The sequence below is a fragment of the Muntiacus reevesi genome, chromosome 6, assembly GCF_963930625.1.
Source record: "Muntiacus reevesi chromosome 6, mMunRee1.1, whole genome shotgun sequence".
Classification (NCBI taxonomy): Eukaryota; Metazoa; Chordata; class Mammalia; order Artiodactyla; family Cervidae; genus Muntiacus; species Muntiacus reevesi.
In genome coordinates this window covers 37,602,925-37,611,237 of record NC_089254.1, presented here as the reverse complement: position 1 = coordinate 37,611,237, position 8,313 = coordinate 37,602,925, and positions in this window count along the sequence as shown.

The window sequence follows — 8,313 nt, the reverse complement described above, 5'->3', positions numbered from 1 at the left end:
TTCAATTCTTTTATTAAAAGAGTTAAATTCACGTCACTTCTCCTCCAGAAGTTCATAGTCCAATGAGGGATTAGCTGTGTAAGTTGTTTTAATGTAAGGGGAGAAGTGAAAAAGCAGCATATGCTTTCACAAACAGGAGAGGAACCCTATCTAGTGAACTTATGAGAGATTCTGATGTCTAAACTGGAACCTTAAGTGTGAATTTCTTAGTTATGTAACACATGGCAAAAATGGAGTGATGGGTTGTAATGAGTGTATTAGCCACAGGGAGTTCTTTTTAGGAAGATTTCTATGTAAGGACAAATAGGACATTTTTAGGAACTCAGTCCAGTGTGAATACTCCTCTCTGGAGGAACATCTTTCTCTTCCTCAAAATATTTTGTGGAGAGATGTGTGAGAAACCTAAAGGGTAAGAAGGACCGGTACAAGCAGTAATTTAAAAGCCCTGTTTTATTTTGGTTGTCTTTATCTCTGCAGAAACATCTGCTAATCATGGGTAGGAAAAGCGATTAATGGATCTCAAGCCCTTCGCCAGCGACCAGCCAAAACTTAGTACAAGGTACAAATCTCAAATGAAAAGAAATTTGAAGTACAGCTAAGTAAGAAGTTCACTTACCAGATCCACTGGAAGGAAACACCACATCCCCATAGGCACCATAATGGAGGTCAAACTACGTTGGCCAAGACAACTCTTCCTTCTCAGGCTCCCCGCCAACACGTTGTTTCTCTGCGTCAGGTGTCACTCCATCTGAGGCGCCATTTTCTTAGTCCGATGAGCGGCGGGCACCGAGGCCTCACGCTTTATAACTCCCTCTTCCAGTTGGGGTTCGCCAGCACCTGCTGCCTCTCCAGGCAGCCCTGTGCGCTTTCTCTATGCGCCTGTAGGCCTCAGCATCCAGCACTTTTGCTTTGTGGCCCATTATCTGCTGGAGGTCCTGGTTGAAACGCACTGACACCTGTGAGGCATTCGGGTGCCTCCGGGAAGGAGAAGGGCTGGATGCTCAGTCCCACACCGGACTGCTTCCCCATGGAGTGGGTGGTGCGGGTGACCTTCCTTAGGGCCTCCTGCGGCTGGGAAGGGATCTTGTGAAGGGGATGGTCCTGGACAATCTGCGGCCGCCTAGGGCCAAGCACACTCTCTCAATTAGCAGCTCCTTGGTGAAGACGAGCTGGTTTCTCTCCAGCAGCAGAGCCAAGCGCAAAGCAGCGTTTGTTTCTGGTACAGAGAAGCCTTTCACCACCGCCTCCGTGTGTACCAGCAGCAAGCCAACCCAAGCATGGCCCAACTGGTGAAGCGCAACCACGTCCCCCGCATCCTCTGAGAAGATCCCGCTCGGTGGAGGGGCACGGGCCACACCGCGCCGTTTCCTCTTCATTTTCAGGGCTCCTCCACCTAGTTTACACAGGCTTCCATCTCTGCCATCTGGGTCAGTGGCAGGTTCCCACAGCCCGGGAGAACAGCGGGGTACCCTTTGGAACTTTGGCACCGAGCTGAAGAAAGCGCTCCGGCCTCTTCAGATAATCACAAACCCATCGGCTGCATTCCTGCCGAGTCTTTGCGACTGACTTTTCTGCACCTTGTTCACAATCATGAAACTTAGCATTTTAAACCGATTTAAAGCACTGAATGCTTCCCTCCCCATCACTCCAGTCAAATGGAAACTTGCACAGGCAAGTCCAGCGCTGATTTCCCCAAGGCCGAGGGGGCATTTCCTAAGAAACCCCGAGCTTGTAAGAAATTGAGGTCCTGGTCTTGCTTCCATATTCAGTTTACCTTCAGCCTCCAGATGTTTCTCTTCTAAGCTGTCCATAACTGCCCCTGCATTTAGAACTTCCAGGCCAGTTGAGGTGGCCAAACACCACAGCTCCGGCTGCAGGCCACCTTTCTACCACATCTTCCCCGGGCACCCAGTGGACTCATGGGGCCTCGCCTATGGCCAGCACCTGATAGACGCAGCCGGTCCAGGAATGTCGGTCCCGCCAGCACTGAGGAGTGCAGCAGCTCGGGGCGCCAAGCTAGGGTGGACCTCCTGCCCCTTGCGCCGTTTCCTCTTCATTTTCAGGGCTTCTCCACCTAGTTTACACAGAGTTCATTGTTTCTGCTTTATCCTTGAGGTGTTAAAGAGGTTAAGTACCACCTAAAAGTTTCCTGAGTCTGACCGGCTTTTGGACTAGGTGTATCAGCAAGAATCCACAGATCTTGTCAAAGGTCTTGGAGAGCTGACGCACCTGCCAGCTCTGGGGCTTGGCTTTCACCTGTGAAGCATGCTTGTGTTCTCCCTGCCTCACGTCTGCCTGGGCTCCTCCCCATCCCCTTCTTGAAAAAGTTTAGACTATAACTGCTTTACTTTTGAAGGGGAAGTTATTTTGCATGGAAATTATGTTCTTGGTAGAAATTATGTTCTTCTCCCTTAGAGCACTCCTAAAAATATCATACAATGTGGTATACTTGTTGTTCTAATGAATCTTCACACTTCACTACCTTTCAACCAGATATTTGTCCCTGAGCTTGTCTCTGAGGGAAATTCCAAGCCACTGTGTAAATATTATCAACCTTCAAATTGTATATACATTATAGATTTAGAGAATACAATACAGCTTTCATTTCATTGGATCATACTATTTTAGCTTTTTTTGGAAGATTATGGGTTAGTTTCCTGTTTTGTTTTAATGGAAGTACAAGTGAAGTGAAAATAACTTGGAATAGTGTGGAATGGTTTAAATGAATAAAAGTCTACTATATGTTTTCTAAGAGACCCAAACACTAGAAGTTCGGCCTTCCTATTTCTATGTAAGATGTTGATTAATAGCAGCTACTGCTTTTGCATCTATCTCAAGGCTTATGAATAACAAACTTTACTTCATTTTGCTAGGCATGAAATGCATGACTTTTGGTTCTTGTCTGGAGGTTTATTTGACTCACATTATACAAGTTTTAGAAGCATTACTGAAGACTTACACTGAGTGAATACCTAAGGGCCTAGGTAAACCAGTATCTAGATTGAGTCATTAAGTACTATTTAACAAAATTACACTTGCATCACCTGGGAATATTTTGAGGTGGCAGCTTAATGTAGACTTTATATTATACAGGACAGCTACTGTAGTTCTACTCACTTTAATTTATTCAAAAAGGAATCAAGTCATAGAAAAGGAAAGAAAAAAATCTCTTTATTCAGATAACTGTCACTGCTAACCGGTGATACAATGGACATTTTTTCCTAGGTGGGGTTATTGACTTGAAAAGGACAATTCTTTAGCTGCTGTATAAGTAAACAGAACTGTCAGCGCTATGCATCTGCTTTTTTACCAATTTGTAAACTCTACAATAAAGGATTGGGTCATTGCATTTTATTTAGAGTTAAAAAGAGAAAGTAAATATTTCTACAGAATATACATGTTTTATCCCAAATTATAGCTTCAAAATATTACAAATTTTTAGATACTGACTGTGATTAGGGCATTATATAATTACTATCAATTTAAATTTTTTAAAAATCTAATTACCTCATTTAATGGTTACAATATAAATATTTTTCATTTAAGGGGTCACATAATGGGAAAATGCTGAATAGAGTGTGTTTTCCTGATAGAACACTCTAGAAATGATCTGCTTTTCCCTTTTTATAACTGTTCTTTTGCAAAGGCTAATTATAATTTTAAAAGACAAATGGATATTTTACCTGCTGAAAAAAGTATGACTATATTAGTCACATTTAAATATAATTTACTGTTAAAAAAGCTGATGCCTTTATCATAAATACATTGATAATCTGCCCAGTAACTACCTGTGATAAATATTAGATATTCTAATAGAAAACAGGAATAATGCCAAACATTGATTTCTAGTTCCCCGAAGGTTTAAGGATAAGTAGTGTTAGGATTTTGGGGATTTTTCAAAAATAGGTTAGAGTTCAAATAAGTTCTTCTCTGGCTGAAAACACCAAATAAAATTGAATATAGGGCTATATAAAATAATATGATTAAAATATCTTGTTTTAATATAAAAATATAAACTATCTGCTATATAGATTTCCTACTCTAAAAAATGTTCCTAATTTTCTTAATTGACAGTTCTGCTTAGTCGTAGGTTTTTTATAAACGTGACTATTTTAAGTAACATTAATTTAACATCTTAGGCTTATTATCTAAGATATATTTTCCCCTAGAGGTATAATACAAACAATTTAAAAAAATAAGTAAAATACAGGCATTTATAATAGAACGTACTTCAAGTTGCAGCTTCTTGTACTGGAAAAGAATGCATTTTTCATAATGGTTGTACCTGCTAAATCCCCACTGATTGTCAAGCAGTGTTCTGTTTCTCCACACTTTAGGTACATAGACTTCTAATCTTAATATTCTTGTATCTATATTATTTTTATACCCCTCCATAATTTTATGTTTTCACTCTCTTTTTAAATTATATTTTTCCAGTGAACTTTGTAATCCTTTCATTTGTTCCCTTCCTTTTCCCTCATATCATAGATTCTCACTTCCCTTGTTTGGAATTAATTATTTACATTTTTTTCTCTATTTAATAATTATACTTCTTGTGGTTCCAATTTTTTCAACAAAAGTGTTAAAGTGAATATAAAAATCTGTATGTTCTATTTATTCTTATTTTAGTCTCAATGGATTTGAGGAATTTTTCCTTTGCAGCAAATCCATAATTTTTATAATCAAACATGACATTTCTAATTAATGAGGTGTCTAAAATAAGCAGGTTGTTTAAATGAGTTTGTCCTATGCCTATTTTTTCCCTAATTTATCTTATTGAAGTATAGTTGATTTATAATGTCCTGTGCCTATTTTGATAAGAGGAGTGTATTACTAACTTTTAAAATCTGTTTATACAGATACAACAGGAATAGAACTACCATAAATTAACAATAACATTCTGTATCATGGGTATCTGACTAATTTTTTGCATATATTTTCTGGATCAATTTAAGGACATCCTGAGATTCTTTAAAGAAATACTTTTACATGTAAAACTGGACAGATCAAATAACCTTTCTTATTTTACAAGTATAGTATTACTTTGATTTCTATTTTATGTAAATATAGTAGTATCTTAATTCATTTGTTCAATCTCTGATTTCCTTTGAGTGTTGGTGAAAGGACCCATGATCCACTGAGTCAATAATATATATGTTTATTAGAAGTATGTAACTTTAGAAGTTATGCATTACAGAATATACTAAATAACTTGACTAGGGTGTCCACTGAACTTAGAGTTTAGATCTAGAAAGCCTATCTCTTTAGGGTGATAAAAGAGCAAACCAAATGAGAGGCTATGAAAGAAGATTAGGAGGAATTTAGGGCATTAGATTAGATTGAGCATCTTCTCTGTATAAAGGATTACTTAGGTGTTGTGGAGGAGGGCACCAAAAATAAAAAAAAGAATAAGATTGCTTCTCCCATCTTGAAAGGAATCTAGAGATTCCTGGAAATAAAGAGCAATAATAAAAGGAAAAAAATCAGCAGCATAAATTACACTTTTCTTAAGCGCACTGCTCTTTTCAGGTACAATTCCTACAGTGTCAACAAATGACTTGCCAATGATACTGTGAAAGAAAAGTCAAAGGTCACTCTACTAACTGTTCAACCTCAGTCTCCTTTTACATAAACAGAGGGCTGTTCTATAGGATCTAGGGTTTAAAACTATGTCTCTAAATTCGAGTATTGCCAGATATATTCATTCATTCATGAATATATATATTCACGAATATATATATATATATATATATATATTGTTGAATTTTTCCTTCAACAATAGAGACAGTTTAAATGTGTTTCTGGAGAAAGATGGTTAAGGATTCATAGAGATGTACTTTGAGAAAAAGTACTATTTTGGAGACCACTGAAGGTGTGAATCAGCAATGGAGATATCGGAAGTTGGAATTACTTTAAATGTGATAAATTAGTTTTAAATGTTCTTTAGGCATTTTAGAGAAATTTTACTTACACAATTACAGGTTGAAGGGTCAAGAAAGGGTTGATATATCAACATAAATAACACACAGTGTTTGCACTTAAGTAGCTAAGAGTCTGGTCAGAAAGACACTTAAACAGTACTAAATATAATACACATGTGATATATTCAGTTAGCGTGATCAAGCCATTAAGTCCAGGGGACTGCAGGAGGAGGATTCCTAGTGGATGGCACATTTGTCTTAAAGTTACCTGAATTTCATATGGGATATGTGGTATGTGTGTAGCATTAAGAAAGATAACCAAAAACTCAAGGTAGTAAGAATAGATTCAAAGTGTGATAGTCCATAGTCAAATAAAAGATATTGCAAATTAAAATAATGAGTTCAATTGATATGTTTTCAAATTATTGCAATAAGGTGCTTTTAGGATACTCAAGGAAAATGGAAATCTAACTTTTGAGAGTCTCAGTGCAACATGCTCTCCTCCACTCAGTATTCCCCAGACACATGTGATTTCACAGATCTTAGAGGTAAATGTCACAGTTATTTTGTTCTCATTGATGTAAACTATGTTAACCACACAGCAATGCATATTTATACTAGTCTGTTTCCGGACACACAAATCTGCTCTGTTCTCTTTCCTCTACCCCCAGTGCTGATACATAGATGCACGTGACTGCACACAGGAACATATACTAAAGAAAGATTTATGTTTCTGCTTGATGACTGTTAAACACAGCCCTTGGCTATGTGAAGATTACTAAAACATACACAGGTAGAACATATTTATAGAAAGAGAAGCAGCATCAAGTTCAGGAAGTAAATTCTAGAAACTAGCTATCAAATAGGATTGGCTTAGCTTCACTAGAGACTTTTCCTTCACATATTATGCTTTCTTTCCTTCTGTGAAGATTATTATTTTGCACTCCAAACATCCAGAGCTAACTGAACAAAATAACTTCCTTGTCTAGACATTGCCTAATAGACCATGGTGGAGAGGGCGGGAGGATGTGGAAGGTTTACAACAGAAGTAATATCTGCACAATCAGTTAAATGTCTACATGAGCAGATGTTTTCAGAATAAAAGTATTGCTTTGACTTGACATGTACTTCTTGTGGAGGAGAATTAATTGACTAGAAAGAATATATTCAGAATAGAGCACAGGACACTTCAAAACTTGATTTATGAAAATAGTGCACTTTTAATTTTGGAGAGACGAGTAACTTAGTATAATTAAGTAAGCAGTAGGCGCATAAGATAGTGGATTTACAGAAAAGAAAAAAAAAAAAAAGAAAGCAGGTACTACCTTGCTCTGTTATTGTATGTGCACACCAAGAATGAACCTCTGTTCACCAAAACTAACAATTTTTCTGTCAAGGTTGTCTGAAACCTCCTACTATGATCAAAAAGATTTTGAGCAGGACTTGTGTGTACCTCATTGGGTTTTAAATTCCCATAACAAGCCCCTTTGTTCTCTCTTAGAGTTTCCCTGCCCTTGACACTGCAAGATGAAACTAGCTACTTTCATATTCTATGCATTTCCAAAAAGTTTTTGTCAACTATATGACAGAAATGGGTATAATAATTAATGTGTGGATAAGCATAGCGTCCCTTCTTTGATTTCCACACAAGAGAATTGTCTACTAGATTAACTGCAGAAATTGTGGAAAATTATGGTTAAAAAGTGAGATGTAGTAGTGTGTGAGAAACAAAGACCCAAGTTTAAAATAAAAGGAAAGTACAGATAAAAGAATATAACCTGAAAAAAAGACAAAAGAAGACTGAGACAAGAAGTAGTGGATGAAGAGAGGAGAGTGTGGAGAGTGGATGAAGAATTAATTGGAAGGTGATGACAGTTGTTTCTCTCTTTTCTACTGTATTTGTTTGTGTATATATGTTTGTGTAAGAAAGAGAAAGTAGATTTTTAAGAAATTTTGCTAGGCTGAGTGTTATTGCCTTTGGAATTTTTAAGAAAATTCATAAGGGTAACTGACTACATCTATAAATACTATATTTGGGTCTTATAAGTTTTGCAAAATAAATCAATGCTCTCATACAAATAGGAAACAAACATATGCCAAATATTTGATTTAACTCATCTGTTAATAAGGGACACAGATAAATGTTACAAAGAATGGTTCAGGGAGAATTCAAAGTACCACACATATAGGTAAATCAAGAATACCAAAATGGGAGAACAAGATGGCTGAGGAGTAGGTGGACGTGGAGTACATCTCTCTCCATGAATACACCAGGAGTACACCTTAAGACACAGAAGTGCTGCAGAACACCAGCTGAGAGTGGATAGGAGGACCTGACCAGTGGAAAAGAATATATAGAACCACCCAAAACTCAGTAGGACAAAGGGACTAG